Source organism: Aquarana catesbeiana, linkage group LG13 (assembly GCF_042186555.1).
Source record: "Aquarana catesbeiana isolate 2022-GZ linkage group LG13, ASM4218655v1, whole genome shotgun sequence".
Taxonomy (NCBI): Eukaryota; Metazoa; Chordata; class Amphibia; order Anura; family Ranidae; genus Aquarana; species Aquarana catesbeiana.
Genome location: NC_133336.1, coordinates 227,260,784 through 227,280,850, shown reverse-complemented (window position 1 = coordinate 227,280,850; position 20,067 = coordinate 227,260,784).

Genomic DNA, 20,067 nt, shown 5'->3' with positions numbered 1-20,067 from the left:
TCAAATTTTAAAATAAATCTAAAGAAATCCGAGATCCTAAATATTAATGTACGCAAACAGGAGGAGGCGAGTCTGTCAGAGGTGTTTCCCTTCCCCTGGAGAAAAGAAGTCAAGTATTTGGGGATTAAACTATCCAACTCACTTAAAAAATTGTATGTAAACAACTACATCCCGCTGCTGGATGAGATCAGGCAGGAAGCTAGAAGGCTATCATTGAGGCCCCTTTCATGGTTTGGTCCCGTGAATGCGGTTAAAATGATGGTAACACCTAAAATATTGTCGAAAAAATGGAGGAGACACTAGAGAGAAGGAAAGGAATTGCTGCTCACCCCTTAAAGCATTGAAACAAAAAAGAGAGAGAAGGTTTTCCCCACAGCGGGGTTTTTTGGCAACACAGTAATAGATGTAGTCAGTATTGTATGAAAAAATAACAATTTTATTGAAAGCTGTACCATAAAAGTTAAAAACAATGAGCTCCAGTGGGGAGTGCTTAAAAACTGAGTGGCTGAACATACATTGGCAGACATATATTCATAACAATAATTCTATCATGAACATAAGACCTGACGCATTTCAACCCTTATAGTTGGGGTCTTCTTCAGAGGCTCGGTCTGCTAAAGAGAACATATAGATAGCATTGGTATATACATACATAACTCTCCATTGTATAACAGTAACTACATTCATCATGTGATGCACCAATACAGTATAGTTACCAAATAATGTATGTCCAACAGGAAAAAGAAACTTCCCACATGGAGATCCCTTAAAAAGATATGCTGTCTTTCCCTCTTTCCCCGAGGGAGAATTTCAGATGCCTCCACCGCCACCTCAACCCAGACCGGGGTAGTGAGAGGCAAAGTGACTTGCGAGAGGCCACACACTTGAGCACCGCCCGCCAAAGCAAACAGCCGGCCAAAGAGCGCAACAGCCACCTGCGATGAGAAATTTATGAGACTGTTGCGCTCTTCGGCCGGCTGTTTGCTTTGGCGGGCGGTGCTCAAGTGTGTGGCCTCTCGCAAGTCACTTTGCCTCTCACTACCCTGGTCTGGGTTGAGGTGGCGGTGGAGGCATCTGAAATTCTCCCTCGGGGAAAGAGGGAAAGACAGCATATCTTTTTAAGGGATCTCCATGTGGGAAGTTTCTTTTTCCTGTTGGACATACATTATTTGGTAACTATACTGTATTAGTGCATCACATGATGAATGTAGTTACTGTTATACAATGGAGAGTTATGTATGTATATACCAATGCTATCTATATGTTCTCTTTAGCAGACCGAGCCTCTGAAGAAGACCCCAACTATAAGGGTTGAAACGCGTCGATCTTATGTTCATGATAGAATTATTGTTATGAATATATGTCTGCCAATGTATGTTCAGCCACTCAGTTTTTAAGCACTTCCCACTGGAGCTCATTGTTTTTAACTTTTATAGTACAGCTTTCAATAAAATTGTTATTTTTTCATACAATACTGACTACATCTATTACTGTGCTGCCAAAAAACCCCGCTGTGGGGAAAACCTTCTCTCTCTTTTTTGTTTCACCTAAAATATTGTATACATTTCAGATGGTGCCAATTCCACTTCCCCAATCATATTTAAGAACTTTACGAGGTTTGATAGCAAGATTTGTCTGGGGTGGGAAAAAGCCACAAATTTCCTACGCAGTCTTGAGTAGGGGTAAAAAAAAAGGAGGACTTGCTTTGCCAGACTTTAAAAAGTACTATGTATCAGTAATATTGTCACGGATCCTGGAGTGGTCAAAAAAGGGTTCGGAGAAGAGATGGGTTAACACAGAACACTATTTAAGTAACACTGATCTAGGTCACATTATCTGGAACCCCCCACATAACACTATTAAATATTGGGATCAGATTCACACACAGAATAATTGGACATACAACTCACCTTTGATTTATATGAAAGACAATACATTTTTTGAGCCTGGGAGGAGGGAGGTGGGGGGGAATTGGATAAAAAAGGACCACATTCAATTAAAAAATTTTATCAGTCAGGGGAAAATACGCACGTATGCTGAGTTGAAGGATGAATCGGAGTAATGGGTGATTGATGGGTGGAGGTATGCCCAGCTCTCAAACTTCATAGAGAGGTTACCGAAACCACTCAGAGGTGAGGAGGAATATAGACCACTCGAGCAGCTCTGTGTGAGGGAGCAACCGGGTGGATCTATTTCTCAAATCTATAGGATTCTGGGGGCTAGGGGGGAGCTGGGGGTGCCCACATATATCAAGAATTGGGAAAGGGAGTTAGGGTCACAATGTAGCAAAATCACAGTAGAGAAGATTTTGAGGATGGTACACTATTCGGCACCAGACACTAGGAGGATTGAAATAAATTATAAATGTCTTGCAAGATGGTATGCCACCCCAGACAAATTGAACAAGTTTGATCGCACTAAATCCAAGAGGGTGTACTTGCATAGGAACAATGGCCCCCATTTGGTGGGAATGCCCCATTATTAAAACATTTTGGAGGAAAATCATAACATTGATTAAGGAAATCACAGATAAAGTAATTCTAGAAGATCCGTGGGTGTGTTTATTCCACGGTACGGAGGAGCCGGTGAAGCAATACCTATCTTCTATTGTCCCTATACTGTTGGACTGTTCATTGCAATGAAGTGGTTAGATACGGCGAGTCCAAATACTCGAGATTGGCTCTATTGTATTAATGAAATTTACAACGTGGAGTGTACGGACAACAGGGGATTGGCACCAGAGGAGGGTGAGGAACGAGTTGATAAATGGGCTGTTTGGCAAAAATGTAAAAATTCCTGGAGATAACTAGAGGAGATCTTAAGTGTAGAGTGAGGAACATGAAATCCGGGAGAGACTGGCAGGAGTTACTATGAAGGCTAGTTTCTCTATAGCCATCTGCAGGAGGGGAGGGGGGGAGGGAGGGGTAGGGGGGTGGGACTTAGGGAGGTTGGATTATTGTGATAAAGTTTGCAATGTGGATTTATGCTTATATGATTGGGGTTGTATTAATAAAATATTAAATAAATAATAAAAAAAAAAAATTAAGTATTGGGACACCTTTACACGCACATGAACTTTAACAACTTTAAGACCAGGCCTATTTTTCAAACTTGTTGTTTACAAGTTAAAATCAGTTTTTGTTTGCTATAAAATTACTTTGAACCCCCAAACATTATATATTTTTTTCAAACACCCTAGAGAATAAAAAGGCGGTCGTTGCAATACTTTTTGTCACACCGTATTTGTGCAACGGTCTTACAAGCACACTTATTTAGGAAAAAATACACTTTTTTGAATTAAAAAATAAGACAACAGTAAAGTTAGCCCAATTTTTTTTACATTGTGAAAAATGATGTCACGCCGAGTTAATTTATACCCAACATGTTACGCTTCAAAATTGCGCCCGCTCGTGGAATGGCGACAAACTTTTATCCGTTAAAATCTCCATATGCAACATTTAAAAATTCTACAGGTTGCATGTTTAGAGTTACAGAGGAGGTCTAGGGCAAGAGTTATTGCTCTCGCTCTAACGATCATAGTGATACCTCACATGTGTGGTGTGAACACCGTTTTCATATGCAGGCGCTACTCATGTATGCGTTCGCTTCTGCATGCAAGCTCGGCGGGACAGGGCACATTAAAAACATTATATAAATATTTTTTATTTATTTACTCTTTATTTTTTATTTTTACACTGTTCTTTAAAAAAAAAATGTTATCTTTATTCCTATTACAAGGAATGTAAACATCCCTTGTAATAGAAAAAAAGCATGACAGGACCTCTTAAATATGAGATCTGGGGTCAAAAATTACCTCAGATCTCATATTTACACTAAAATGCAAAAAAGTTGTTTGAAGAAAAAAAATGTCCCTTTTAAGAGCTATGGGCGGAAGTGACGTTTTGACGTCACTTCCGCTCTGCAATGGTATGGAGCCGGGTGGGGGCCATCTTCCTCTCACTCAGCTCCATACCACAGAGGAGAGCGGACCCGATCGCCTCCGCCACAGCTGGTGGCTCTGGTAACCGGCAGAGTGCACTGGAGCATGGCGGGAGGGGTGGCACATCTCCCGCCCCCGATAAAAGTAATCTCACGGTGAATCCATCGCTGAGACCACTTTTATCTGAAAGCGGACTGTCTGCTGAAGAAGAGGATACTGGTGGGTTATCGCAGCTAGCTGCTGCCATAACAACTATATTGCTCTTCAAAATGCTGCCGTATAATGATGGCAGGCGGTCCATAAGTGGTTAAAGGGGTTGTAAACCCTCATTTTTTTTGTAATAACAAACATGTTCTACTTACCTCCAGTGTGCAGTTCGTTTTGCACAGAGTGGCCCTGATCCACCTCTTCTAGGAGCCCCCGGTGGTGCTATCAGCTCCTCCCCACATCAGTAAACCCCCTAGGAGAAGCGCTCTCCCTGGGGGTTACCATGCGGGTGTGCTCCCGAGTCCGGCTTTTGCGTCCATAGACACAGAATGCCAGACTCAGCCCCACCCCCCCAGCGCCCGCATCATTGGATTTGATTGACAGCAGTGGGAGCCAATGGCTGCACTGCTATCAATCTATCCAATCAAGAGTGGTAGAGTGCATCTCCGCCGTGGGAATGAATGGCTCAGGTGAGTAAAACAGGGGGGCTGATCAGTGTCAGAAGTTTTTTCACCTTATTGCATAGGATGCATTAAGGTGAAAAAACACCTGGGTTTACAACCCCTTTAATGGCATCCTAGTCTTTGTTCGTAGGGTTTAATATTTAATTGGCCCACCCTTTGCTGCTATAACAGCTTCATATCTTCTGGGAAGGCTGGCCACAAGGTTTAGGAGTGTGTCTATAGGAATGTTTGACCATTCTTCCAGAAGCACAATTGTAAAGTCAGGCATTGATGTTGAATGCGAAGGCCTGGCTCACAGTCTCCACTCTAATTTATCCCAAAGGTGTTCTATCAGGTTGAGGTCAGGTTTCTGTGCAGGCCAGTCAAGTTCCTCCACCCCAAACTCGCTCATCCATGTCTTTATGGACCTTGCTTTGTGCACTGGTGCGCAGTCATGTTGGAATAAACTGTTCCCTCAAAGTTGGGAGCATGAAATTGTCCAAAATGTCTTGGTATGCTGACGCCTTAAGATTTCCCTTCACTGGAATTAAGGAGCCAAGCCCAACCCCTGAAAAACAACCCCACCCCATAATCCCCCCTCCACCAAAGGATTTGGACCAGTGCACAAAGAAAGCAAGGTCCATAAAAGACATGAATGACTTGACTGGCCTGCACAGAGTCCTGACCTCAACCTGAAAGAACACCTTTGGGATGAATTTGGGCGGAGACTGCGAGCCAGGCCTTCTCGTCCAACATCAGTGCCTGACCTCACAAATGTGCTTCGGGAAGAATGAGCAAACATTCCCATAGATACACTCCTAAACCTTGTGGCCAGACTGCCCAGAAGAGTTGAAGTTGTTATAGCTGGGCCAACTCAATATTGAACCCTACAGACTAAAGGCCCATACACACAATACGAAAATCGGAAGTAAAATTTTGTCAGATGAAAGCTGTCGATTTTCGGATCGTTTCGGATCGGTGCTTTTGACAGCTAATTCTAATTTTTCGTCGAACAAAAGCTGGATGTGCAGACTATAACATTCTTATTGTACATGAACTCAACATTTTCATTTAATAAGTACAGTTTTCATCCCAAAAAAATCATAAGAGCAAGACTACGCATGCTCAGAAATGAAAGAATACATACAAAACTAGGGATGAGCCGAACACCCTCCTGTTCGGTTCGCAGCAGAACATGCGAACAGGCAAAAAATTTGACAGAACACACGAACACCGTTAAAGTCTATGGTACACAAACATGAATAATCAAAAGTGCTCATTTTAAAGGCTTATACGCAAGTTATTGTCATAAAAAGTGTTTGGGAACCCGGGTCCTGCCCCAGGGGACATCTATCAATGCAAAAATGTTTTTTAAAAAGGCAGTTTTTTCGGGAGCAGTGATTTTTTTAATGCTTAAAGTGAAACAATAAAAATGAAATATTCCTTTAAATATCGTGACTGGGGGGTGTCTATAGTATGCCTGTAAAGTGGCGCATTTAGAACAGTACCACAGCAAAATTACATTTCTAAAGCAAAAATTGTCATTTAAAACTGATCGCGGCTGTAATGAATTTTCGGGTCTCGGAAATATAGATAAAACACATTGAAAAAAAGAGCATGGAATCCCCCCAGTCCATTACCAGGCCCTTTGGGTCTGGTATGAATATTAAGGGGAACCCTGAACCAAAATTTAAAAAAAAATTGCGTGGGGGTCCCACTAAAATCCATACCAGGCCCTTCGGGTCTGATATGGAATTTAAGGGGAACCCTGAGCCAAATAAAAAAAAATGGCATGGGGTCCCCCCAAAATCCATACCAAAAGGGTCTGGTATGGATTTTAAGGGGAATCGTGCGCCAAAATGTAAAAAAAAAATGGCGTAGGGGTCCCCCAAAATCCATACCAAAACGGTCTGGTATGGATTTTAAGGGGAACCGTGTGCCAAAATGCAAAAAAAATGGCGTAAGGGGTCCCCCTAAAATCCATACCAAACCATTATCTGAGCATGCAACCCTTGCCCGGTTGTTATGGGGGTCTGTGGGCGGGGGGACTTATCAGAATCAGGAAGCTCCCTTTAACAAGGGGACCCCCAGATCCTGGCTTCCCCCCATGTAAAAAACAACAAAACATAGCTTGGGACAAATCCTTTATTAAAACATAAAAATGTCCCACAATGTCCATTCATCTTCTTTTCTCGCGCCGCCCGGACCGAAAAAGAAAAAAAATCCATGATCCACCTCCATAGGAGGCTCCTGCCATCTTCCTTGTGACAGCTCTTATATAAGGGAGGGCGGGGCCACCCGGTGACGTAACCGGATGACCTCGCCCCCTCTGGTGCCACGGGGAGTTCCCCATGGCTTTCCTGTGGCGTCAGAGGGTGGCGGGGTCACCCGGTTACATCTCCAGGTGGTCCCGCCCTCAGTTATATAAGAGCTGTCACAAGCAAAGACGCGTCAGATGGCGGGAGCCTCCCATGGAGGCGGATCGGTCACAGATTTTTTTTCTTTTTCGGTCCAAGTGGCGTGATAGAAGAAGATGAATGGACACCGTGGGACTTTTTTATTTTTTATTTTTTAATGAAGGACTTGTCCCAAGCTGTGTTTTGACATTTTTAACATTTTGACACTTTTTTATAAAATGGTAGGGGTACTTGTACCCCGTTACCAGTTCACACAGGGGGGGAGGCCTGGATCTGGGGGTCCCCTTGTTAAAGGGGGCTTCCAGATTGCGATAAGCCCCCTGCCCGCATACCCCCACAACCACCAGGCAAGAGTTGCGGGGATGAGGCCCTTGTCCCCATCAACATGGGGACAAGGTGCTTTGGGGGCTACCCCAAAGTACCCTCCCCATGTTGAGGGCATGTGGCCTGGTACAGTTCAGGAGGGGGGCTCTCTCTCATCCCCCCTCTTTTCCTGCAGCCTGCCAGGTTGTGTGCTCGGATAAGGGTCTGGTATGGATATTGGGTGGACCCCTATGCCATTTTTTTTAAATTTTGGCGTAGGGTTCCCCTTAAAATCCATACCAGAACTGAAGGGTCTGGTATGGATTTTGGGGGGACCCCTATGCCATTTAAAAAAAAAATTTGGTGCAAGGTTCCCCTAATTTCCATATCAGACCTAAAGGGCCTGGTATTGATTTTAGGGGGACCCCCACACAATTTTTTTTTTTTAATTTTGGTTCGGGATTCCCCTTAAAATTCATACCAGACCCAAAGGGCCTGGTAATGGACTGGGGAGGATCCCATGCTCTTTTTTTCAATGAGTTTTATCCATGTAGCCGGGACCCGACAATTCATTTCAGCCGCGATCAGTTTTAAACAACAATTTTTCCTTTAGAAATGTAACTTTGCTGTGGTACTGTTCTAAACACGGGAAAATGCACCACTTTACAGGCATACTATAGACACCCCCAAGGCACAATATTTAAAGGAATATTTCATTTTTATTGTTTCACTTTAAGCATTAAAAAAAAATCACTGCTTCTGAAAAAACGTCAGTTTATAAAAAAATTTTTTGCATTGATACATATCCCCTGGGTCAGGACCCAGGTCCCCAAACATTTTTTATGGCAATAACTTGCATATAAGCCTTTTAAAATTGATTTCTCATGTTAGTGTCCCATAGTCTTTAACGGTGTTCCGGTGGCTTTCAAATTTGCTGTGAACACCGCCTATTGTTTGGCGTTCGCAGAACATCCGAACAACCAAAGTTCAGCCCGAACTTATGCTCGAGCCAAACTGTTCGCCCATCCCTATACAAAATTTTGCAACACATTATGTCACTTCTGAAGTTCTATTCTGTAGGACTAAAATTTTCGTATGGTGAGTAACCACTTCACTTTCAATATGAGACTAGCATGCAACAAAAAACGGACAAACGGTCGTCTGAAAATCTGATCATGTGTACGAGGCTTAAGACTGGCATGGCATTAAAGTTCATGTGCTTGTAAAGGCAGGTGTCCCAATACTTTTGTTAATATAGTGTATGTCTAAACTACATAAATCAAATAATAATAATGGAGATATATTTTATCTACTGGTTGTCTCTATATATCACCAATATCAGGCAGTTCTCTAAAGCTGGATATAAAAATGTAAAAAAATGAAATATCTGCACTAAAAAAAATGAACAACTTTGTGAAAATCTAATGAATGAAAACCAGCCGCCAGGAGGAAGTCTGATATAGAAGTACAAATAGTATAATATAATTCTATGTATAGAGCCCCACACTTAGTGATAAAATGTGTGATGAGTCAAATGAGAAATCTGCAACCTACAATGTGTCCGAATACCAACACTTCTAATATAGATGTGATAACTCCACCAATAGTGATCAATAATACAAATTAAATGCACTTTCATACATGTAAGGAAGGGCAAATCTCCTCCAACTTATTCAGAGCTACTTCAGTCTGTATAAAATATAATGTGCAAAAATACACACATTACATAGAAAAGAAAAAGCCTCCATGTCACTGCCTGGACTCCATCATACACAGCTGCAGTCCGGAACGGTGTGTGCTCTGAGTTCTGTTTATATTCGTGTATATGATGGAAGTGTACAATCTGTGATTCTATATATATTTAGGGATTATGCACTATGGAGGCTTTTTCTTTTCTATGTAATGTGATTGCTGCCATTGTCTGGATACCTATATATTGGAAAAACTACCTGGAGGTCTGACATTCCGTGGCATAGTCTGTTCTCATCGGAAGCCGGCTTAAACGGAGTGGCGCTGCTGGAAGGATATAAACAAGCATGTCTGGGCCTTGCTTGTGGGGACAAACCTTTTGGTAAGTGACATGTTTGCTCACTGGTGTGGTGGAGGTTAATTGAAGTTGCTGCAAAGAGGTAGCAGTTGATCAGTATAGATTTAATCCATCTGGGTGAATCCCTAGTATTTCTGTTAGACCCCTTTCACACTGAGGCAGTTTTCAGGCGTTTTAGCGCTAGAAATGATGCCTGAAAACTGCCTCCCATTTTTTTGCATGAGTGCTTTCACACTCAGGCGGTGCGCTTGTGGGACGTTAGAAAAAATCCTGCAAGCAGCATCTTTGGGGCGGGTTATGAGCAATAAAAATTGCGCTCCCAAAATGCCCCTACCCATTGAAATGAATGTCAGCACTTCCAAAGTGCTTTGAAAGCATCGCAAAACGGGTCTTTTTTCTTTAAGGTCTCATTGTCACCAACCCACTAGCACATGAGTAGCCCTGCTAAGACACAGCTAAAGCACTGCAAAAACTACCGGCGCTTTAGTGCTGTTTTAGCGATGCTGCAGTGTGAAAGGGGTCTTACTGCACAAGTCACTGTATGGTGATTGGAGATGGAAGTAGTGGTGAATGGGTTGTAGGAAATCTGCTTTTTCATATATATGAACTTTCTCTTGATGTTTGTAATTTTATAAGATAACTTTGTTGCTCTTCATGTTTATGTATTTGTTGCACATCATATGGTATATAGATTGAAGTAGCTGTGAATAGGTTGGAGGAGATCTGCCCTTGTTCACATGTATGAAAATGCATGTATTTTATGTATTTTGTATTTTTATATAGTATTTTATATATTATAAGTTTGATGGATGATTGTTAATCTGTCCCATTACTTTTGGTCCCTTAAAAAGTGGGAGGCACATATACAAACTGTTGTAATTCCTACACCGCTCACCTGATTTGGATATATATACCCTCAAATTAAAGCTGAAAGTCTGCAGTTAAAGCACCTCTTCTTTGTTTCATTTCAAATCCATTGTGGTGGTGTATAGAGCCAAAAAGATTAGAATTGTGTCAATGTCCCAATATTTATGGACCTGACTGTATCTGATCATTATTAGTGGAGTTATCACATCTAGTATAATATGGAAGACTGCAGCACTAGTATATAACATTCAAACAATATAAATGTGAAAATATAACAATAAAAGTGAGACTCCTCATCATAAAACACCCTATAAGTGTATATATAACAATAGTATGGCGACTATTTCACTGATAATTAATGATAAGAATTTATAATCAGCATATATAAAATTAGTGCAGCAATATTAGTACAAAATTTCAAAAAAGGTCCAAATAAAGAACGGTAATAATAAAATCTTATCCACACCATAAGATCAAATCCTCCACCATGATATTCAAAGGAAATCCCAAAGTACAATGGTGTCACTTTTAGTCAATGAAGTTTCCACAACATGAGTGAGACTTCTGTGACCATCAAAGTGAATCCCCACAACTGAATCCAAGACTTAGCAGAAAGTTGGAGGTGAAAGCCTAGAGGTCAGTGTGAGTGTGTATGGTCCAATCCCCATACAGGAATAATGAATGGATCACACCACCTCATCCACTTCTCATGTCACATTTAGTAATTGGGGTTCACAAAAAGAGGAAACCTCCAATAGTGTAGATGATCGTTCCTGTTTTAAAAAGTGATCTCATATAAATGAGTTCCATTCATGTAGAGAATAGTTACATTCATTCCTGGGGGAGAAATTCATTTTCTTCTGGTAACATTCTTCTCTTCTACAGTTTGTCCTATAATGACCTGACAGACAGTTCCTGCCCCCACCTGGCATCTGGAATAAGAAATAACCAGACATTGAGGAAACTGGACCTGTCTGGGAACAATCTGGAGGGTCCTCATTTCAGGGATCTGATGGAAGCTCTGACAACAAGCTGGATAGAGGAATTACAGTGAGTATAACAGGACTGACGGAGACAATAATATTCTGGGACAGTTTTATATCTAAACCACATAAATAATATAGAAATACAATGTCATCAAATTCCATCTTTAGGCTCCATAACGCTACATGCACACTGGGCTTAAAAATGTCAGTTCCCTTGGCAAAAAAAACTTTCATATAGAGATTTTTTTTTGTACAAAGTTTAGACGAGTTTAGGAGAGTTTTGCATTTTTTCTGCCAGAAAGCTCCAATCAGAAACACGAACCAGAAGAGTTTTTTTTTCCTGCCTCTAAATGTTGAGCTCAAAATATGCCTTTAATCATCCCAATGTGTATGGAGACATAGGAAAACATGGAGCTCTTCTACAGGCAGAATATAAAACTCCTGTAGTAGCAGCAATTTATTAAGCCAGTGTGCATGGAGCCTAAATATCCAATCCTGGACTGTTACACTATATTAGCAAAAGTTTTGGGATGCATGCCTTTACACACACATAAACTTTAATGGCATCCCAGTCTTAGTCTGTAGGGTTCAATATTGAGTATGCCCACCCTTTGCAGCTATAACAGGTTCAACTCTTCCGGTGAAGGATGTCCGCAAGGTTTAAGAGTGTATCTATGGGAATGTTTGACCATTCTTCCAGAAGCACAATTGTTAGGTCAGGCACTGATGTTGGATGAGAAGGCCTGGCTTGCAGTCTCCGCACTGACCCATCCCAAAGGTTTTCTATCGGGTTGAGTTCAGGACTCTGTGTAGGCTAGTCAAGTTCCTCCACCCCAAACTCACTCATCCATGTCTTTATGGACCTTGCTTTGAGCACTGGTGCACAGTCATGTTGGAATAGGAAGGGGCCATCCCCAAACTTCCCACAAAGTTGGGAGCATGAAATTGTCCAAATTGTCTTGGTATGCTGACACCTTAAGAGTTGCTTTCACTGGAACTAAGAGGCCACAAAGTTGTCGGAAAATCTGATCGTTCTGAACGCGGTGACGTAAAACATGTACATCGGGACTATAAATGGGGCAGTAGCCAATAGCTTTCGTCTCTTATTTATTCTGAGCAAGCGTGGCACTTTGTGCGTCGGATTTGTGTACACACGATCGGAATTTGAACGATCGGATTTTGTTTACAAAGATTGGAAGCCTGATCCCCAGTCAGGCGACCTAAAGAGTGGGGGCATATTGGACTATTGCGGTACAATAAACATTGGTAATAATATAGAGAATATACCAGTGATATAAAATTGTATATTAGATTTTATTGATGCAGAAAAAACAAATCTTGGTAATACAATACAGCATGATAAAGTTAAAAACATAGCACCAGGTGGGATCATAGTTGTACAATAAAGCAATTGATCTCAGAAGTCAATTCCTCAACTAGTTTCGCGGACATACCGCTTCATCAGGAGGGAGTCTGAGGATGGTTTATTATGGCTAAACCTAACAAGATGAGAAAAGGTACAGTGTGATATGCCAAAAAGACATCTACAGTAAAATTAGTATTGTTGCATCATAATTAAAGACATATAGTAAAGGTTACAGGGGGAAAGGACGAATCTGCTTACCCATGTCCCAGTTGACCCCAAGCGCGGGGCTCCACCACCCTGGAGTGATCTCCCACGGCGACCCGGGGGAGCTACAGCAATGACGGGGATAATAGGGATGAAAAAATTAGAATGGTTGGGTATATTAAGTTGCCAATATAAAATGAGTGAAGAAGTGACACTGGATAGTGAGGGAAGTAGATTAGTGAGAGTGTGGGGACTGATGTGAGGGTTGCAAATTGCAAACCAAGGGAGATAATGGGGTGGAGGTATGGGGGGGAGGGAAAACGAAAGCGGAGGGAGGACTGGAAAAGTAGGGGACCAGGACAAGGGTGATGGAGAAAAGAGGAAGGGCAAGAAAGTGAAAAAACTGGAAGGAGGGGAAAGGGAGGGAAAGAAGGGGAAGGGGGGGTTTGTGTGTGAAGTAATTTGGGGCATAGTAATACCCAATGCCCGGGACCCGGAACCGACCGTCAATGAAAAGACAGGTGAAGCCTGCCATTAATAGCTCCCAACCGAGCAACGCTACCACACGCCGGTGGAACGCCGGCGCATGATGTCGCAGGGTCAGGGGTCCCACACCGCGCGCGCACGAGATGATCGTGCGCCCGCGCATGCGCACCAGCCCTGAGGCTACGGGAGCAGAGTCCCTGCCAGAACGAGTGCAAGAGGAGGGGGCGGTCCCGTCTCTAAGACTGACCCCCCCGCCAGGGACCCCACCGGGCCGCCGTGGAAAAACACAGGGGGAGGACCGCACACCAGCGCCTGGGCCAGGGGACAAGGAAGGGGTCAACTGGGACATGGGTAAGCAGATTCGTCCTTTCCCCCTGTAACCTTTACTATATGTCTTTAATTATGATGCAACAATACTAATTTTACTGTAGATGTCTTTTTGGCATATCACACTGTACCTTTTCTCATCTTGTTAGGTTTAGCCATAATAAACCATCCTCAGACTCCCTCCTGATGAAGCGGTATGTCCGCGAAACTAGTTGAGGAATTGACTTCTGAGATCAATTGCTTTATTGTACAACTATGATCCCACCTGGTGCTATGTTTTTAACTTTATTATGCTGTATTGTATTACCAAGATTTGTTTTTTCTGCATCAATAAAATCTAATATACAATTTTATATCACTGGTATATTCTCTATATTATTACCAATGTTTATTGTACCGCAATAGTCCAATATGCCCCTACTTCTTTAGGTCGCCTGACTGGGGATCAGGCTTCCAAACTTTGTAAATTATTCATTCCTGGATGATGGTACATGTTTACAGTTTTTACTTTAATACCTTATCATAGAGGCCACCTGTTTACATATACGATCGGATTTTGTTGTCGGAAAATTTTATAGCCTGCACTCAAACTTTGTGTGTGGGAAATTCCGATGGAAAAAGCCCACACACGGTCGGAACTTCTGACAACAAGCTCCGATCGCACATATTCTGTCGGAAAGTCCGACCGTGTGTACAGGGCATAAGACTACGCATGCTCGGAAACAAAAGAATACATACAAAACTATTCAACACATTACGTCACTTCTGAAGTTGTATTCTGTTGGACGAGAATTTTCATATGGTGAGTAATGAGACTAGCATGCAACAAAAAACGGACAAACCATCGTCCGAAAATCTGATCGTGTGTACGAGGCTTAAGACTGGGATACCATTAAAGTTCATGTGCTTGTAAAGGCAGGTGTCCCAATACTTTTGGTAATATAGTGTATGTCTAAACTACATAAATCAAATAATAGTAATGGAGATATTTTTCATCTCCTGGTTGTCTCTATATCAGACAGTTCTCTAAAACTGGATATAAAAATGTAAAAAGTGAAATATCTGCACTAAAAAACATGAACAACTTTGTGAAAATCTAATGAATGAAAACCAGCCTCCAGCAGGAAGTCTGATATGGAAGTACAAATAGTATAATATAATTCTATGTATAGAGCCCTACACTTAGTGACAAAATGTGTGATGAGACAAATGAGAAATCTGCAGCCTACAATGTGTCCGAATACCAACACTTATGCCGCGTATACACAATCTCACATTCCGACAACAGAATCCATGTTTTGTTCGATGGATGTTGGCTCAAACTTGTTTTGCATACACATGGTCACACAAATCTTGTCGGAAATTCTGAACATCAAGAACGCGGTGACGTACAACACGTACAACGGCACTATAAAAGGGAAGTTCAATAGCCAGTGCGGCACCCTTTGGGCGCCTTCTGCTAATCTCGTGTTAGTAGTAGTTTGGTGAGAGACGATTCGCGCTTTTCAGCCTCTGCTTTTCCGATTTTTATTACTGATCTTCACTTTGTGCTTGTGGGTTCGTATCTGGTTTTCAGTGCATATTTTATAGTACGTATTTGATCTCCAGTGCGTTCTTGTGCGCTCGTTTCTGATTTTCAGCTCGCTGATTTTCAGTGCATTCTGTTAGTTCATTCTGACCAGCTGACCATTTTAAAGCCATGTTGCGGGTACGTACCCTGCTGTGCAGGGGCTTGGTGTTGGGGTTCTTACTTTGACCCAAGCCCAGTCCATGAACAGGGCGGGGAGGAGTTCATGGACGAAGAATTGGTTACTCCAGTGTGACCAATTCTCTCATATGCCTTTGTTGCGGGAGATCCGTGAGAATAATCCTGATGATTTCAGGAATTATTTCTGGATGACGGACCCCATTTTTCATTGTTTGTTGGCTTTGCTGTCCCCTTATATTAGCAGGCAGGACACCTGCAATGAAGCAAGCCATCACTCCCAAGCAGAGGCTAGTCACCACGTTGCGGTACTTGGCGACAGGGAGAAGTCTGCAGGACATCAAGTTCTCGACAGGCATCTCCCCCCAGGCTCTGGGATCATTATTCCAGAGACCTGTTCTGCCATCATTCAGGTCCTGCAGAAGGACTATATTAAGGTAAGATTTCTTCTTTAACATCACATTCTATGTACCGTATATACTCGAGTATAGGTCGATCCGAATATAAGCCGAGGCCCCTAATTTACCCCCCAAAAAATAGGAAAAACTTATTGACCCGAGTATAAGCCGAGGGTGAGAAATGCAGCACCTACTGTAAGTGGAAAAAGAGGGTCAACAATGCCCATCTATAGCTGCATGCCTCCCTGTGTCCTTTGCATGTGTCCCTGTGTCCTGTGCAGCCTACCTGTGTCCTGTGCATGTGTCCCTGTGTCCTGTGCAACCTACCTGTGTCCTGTGCATGTGTCACCTACCTGTGTCCTGTGCATGTGTCACCTACCTGTGTCATGTGCATGTGTCACCTACCTGTGTCCTGTGCATGTGTCCCTGTGTCCTGTGCAACCTACCTGTGTCCTGTGCATGTGTCACCTACCTGTGTCCTGTGCATGTGTCACCTACCTGTGTCCTGTGCATGTGTCCTGTGCATGTGTCACGCTGATCATGCAGACAGATGGCAATGACTCAAGTATAAGCTGAGGGGGGCACTTTCAGCCCAAAAAAAGGCCTGAAAATCTTGGCTTATACTCGAGTATATACGGTATTTAATGTTTGCTAATGTATTGAATTCCTTTCATCATTCCCAAATTAACATGATTTTAATATGCTGTGAATGTCCCCGTTGTTCTCATGCATGCTTAAATTTTTTTAAACTTTCTTTTTTATCCTTCATGCATATTTGCCTTCACTAGCCTCCCCAGCATGCTATTCTGGACCCATACACACCTAGCCTAGTCACTTAACAATGTATTTTGTCAGCTCCATAGTAGTGCTTTACCATAAACACCCCCTAAAATGTGTACAAATGTTATTTGTGTCCTTAAATTCATGCAGAGTGCCAGAGACTTTTTTTGGGTCCCAAAATCATTTGGAACCCTCCCCCCAACCGCTAAGTCAACTGATACCAATTCTCTATCTGCTGACTTTGCCAAACCCATACACACTATACCTACCTCTTTTGTGGTCAGATTTCTGTATTAATTTACCAAAGCATGTAGTGAAAGGGCCTGCCAGAATACTTTCAAATGGTACTGTTTAAAGTTTTGTTCTCCTATTATCTTAATAGGTAATTGCAGAATGTAAAAATGTGCTTCAATTTGTACAGTGTGTATTTATATTTTTGTATTTTGACACTTCTTACCTGTCCAGTGGGCTGCCAATAGTGTAAGTAAGGAGGGGCTGGCCAAAGTAAAACACATTATTTATGCATTCAGATCTCAATGCAGTGGAGAGGTTTATCTGTCCAAAACAAACCCCCCTCAATTTTTTACAATGGGCCATCAGAGAGGGTGAAGAATCTGATAAGTGAAAATTATATTTTTGTCTTTAAATACTCCTTAAAATAAATGTTATACTGATGTTGGCCAAGAATGTTTGTGTCTAATCTGCTTGCAATGTTTATGTGCAAAATTACTAAGTTCTTTTTTTCTTGTTTGACTCCACAGTTTTCCTTCAACGCCACAGGAATGGCAGACTGTGGCATCCCAATTTGCCCAGCGGTGGGACTTTCCCAACTGTGGAGGGGCAATTGATGGGAAACACGTCCACATAGTCCCACCCCCCAACTCGGGGTCATCCTATTATAATTACAAGGGGTTTCATAGCATTGTTATGTTGGCGGTGGTGTCGGCGACATACAAGTTTTCTCTGTGTGGACGTGGGGAAGAATGGCCGGATGTTGGATGGTGGAGTCATCACCCAGACAGAGTTCTACACACGGCTCCAGAATGGTGGCTTGGGACTGCTACCTGCTGAAGAGAACGTGGAAGGACTCCCGTTTGTCTTTGTCGCTGATGAAGCGTTTGGGCTGGGTAATCACCTGATGTGGCCGTTCCCGATGAGGACCCTCACCCCAGAGCCAGAAGAGTGGTTGAGAATGCTTTCGAGATAATGGCCAGACGGTTCCGCCTATTCCTTACGGTAATCAACATGGCGGAATATAAACTTAACCATATAATCCTTGCATGCTGCATGAGATTGTAGGCCACACCCACCCACAAACACTTTCCCCGATACAATTTAACAAAATAATAACACAAACATCCTTTTCTTGGAAAGAAATTGGCTGCGGCACCTTTATTGGTTTTAAACAATGTAATAATTCATAACTCTTTTATTATATCATAACTTCATAAATCCACCAAACATATTTCTATCTGCTCAGTTCTTAGAACTCGAGCAGTAGCAGAATTAAAAAAAAAAACAGTCCCCCCCAGAATCCGGGGTGACCCTACCACATAACAGGTGTTCGCGACTGGGGCGGGAGGGAGCTTCAAATTCCTGCTTGGTCCAGTGGGAAAGAGAAAAAGCCTCTTTCCTGCTGACCTTTTATAGCCTATCCCCACTTCCAGCACTTTCCATGTGCTCTGATTGGTTCTTCCCGGATACCTCAGCTCAGCTTCCTTAAAGGAGCAGCCGTCCTAAATTACCTATAGCTAAAGCTGCTAACTTAAATAAACTAAATGTGGTGGGGAGGCCACAACCTCAAGAAAGTGGACCCATATTGTGCCCCCTTTTTCATGAGATTGTAGGCCACACCCACCCACAAACACTTTCCCCAGATACAATTTAACCAGAGGCGGCTCTTTAATTAGGCAAATTAGGCGATCGCTTAAGGCCTCGCGCTTAAAGGGGTCTCGCGACCGCCCAATTTGCCTACTGAAGGAAGGAGAGCACTGGCGTAACGTGGGCAGTCGGTGGACCCGCGCTGTCCCTGGGTCCGATGCCATAGCCAGCTGCGGGTGTAGGTGCACTACTGGCAGCGCAGCGCTGCCTGCCTGCACTGAACAGTGAGGGGGATTGCTGGAGCGGGGAACAATTACAGGAACCATGCCCCGTATCTGTGTCCGTCCAGCAGCTAAAAGCTCTAAGACCCACCCCCCCTTCACCGCTGGATGCTGGTTGGACACAGATACAAGGCAAGGCACCATGGTTCCTGAATTACTCCCCGACAGCCTCGTCTCGGTCAAAGCCTCATGTCAGGCGGAGTTTTTTTCTCTGCCCGACACATCACATCAAGTGCTCGTGCTGATATAGAGAACAGGACCTGCGGGTGGAGGTAGCAGGACTCAGGAGCCCTGGAAGAAGTACACGTACCACGGTGAGTAGAGGGCTGTGTATGATAGAGGCAGAGGCTGGGCGGGACTATGGGACTACAATCTCCAGCATGTCTATGGAGGAGGAGCACTTATTGTGAGGCTGGAGGTGAAAGCATCGTATATCAGTCCCACTTGCAGTGTAGGTGAGATCACATGTGTCTGGATGGCAGGAGGAGGAGCTCAGAACACCCTGATATTTATCTGCAATTAGTGGTGGCTGGTGTTTTCTTTGGGGGGGCGCGGCAAACAGCCCACCACTGCCAGGTCGCGGACGGCACAGAGACCCCCCTAGGTCACGGGCGGCACCCCCCCATCGGTCAGGTTAGTCGGACAGGGCCCGCACTTACCCCATCTAGCGAGCATCTCATCCCGTTGTTCCCCAGTGTCTCCTCCCTCCTCTTCGTGGCAGCCAATCGGATCTCATCTCCGTTTGGCCAATCGAGTGACGGGTCCCATGACCCTCTTCCTGATTGGCCAGGAGGAGGATCAGTGTGAGAATAGCGAATATTCAATCACTATTCTCACACAAATGGGTGGGCTTGGAGCGTAATGCTCTGCGCCCCAAGACCACCTTTTTCTTGAAGCCTATTAGAGCCTCCAGCTCTAATCATGTGCTTAAAAAAAAACACCCCCTATTGGAATTCATGCATTCAGTGCCCTGTATGTAGATCAGGGGGCCGGGCACATAGATAGGGCGGGCAGCGCCCATGAGCCCCTAATGGACGGGCTGCCACTGTCTATGATCCTACAGTGGTACAACACTGCCCACCTATCCTTATTATCACGTCAGCCCCTCTTCTCCTTCTACCTACCCTCCCCTCTATCCCCCCTCCCTCTGACCTCTAACCCTCCTATCCCCCCCATTATTTCTATCACCCCTCCCTTTCTCTTCTCTCCTCCCTCCCCCCCCTTTCTCTCCCCCTCCCTCTCTCTATCATCCCCCCATCCATGTCCTCTCTTCTCCCTCCCCATTTTCTTCCCCTCTGTCCTTTCTGCCTCCTTCCCCCTGTCCACTCTCTCCTCTCCCCTCCCCTCCCTCTTTCTATCCTCCCCCCTCTATCCACTCTCTCTCCCCCTCCCTCTCTTCTCTCCCACTCCCTCTCTCTCTATATGTATCCCCTCCCCCCTCCCTCTGTCCACATTCTCCTCTCCCCCCTCCATCCTCTTTCCCTTCCCT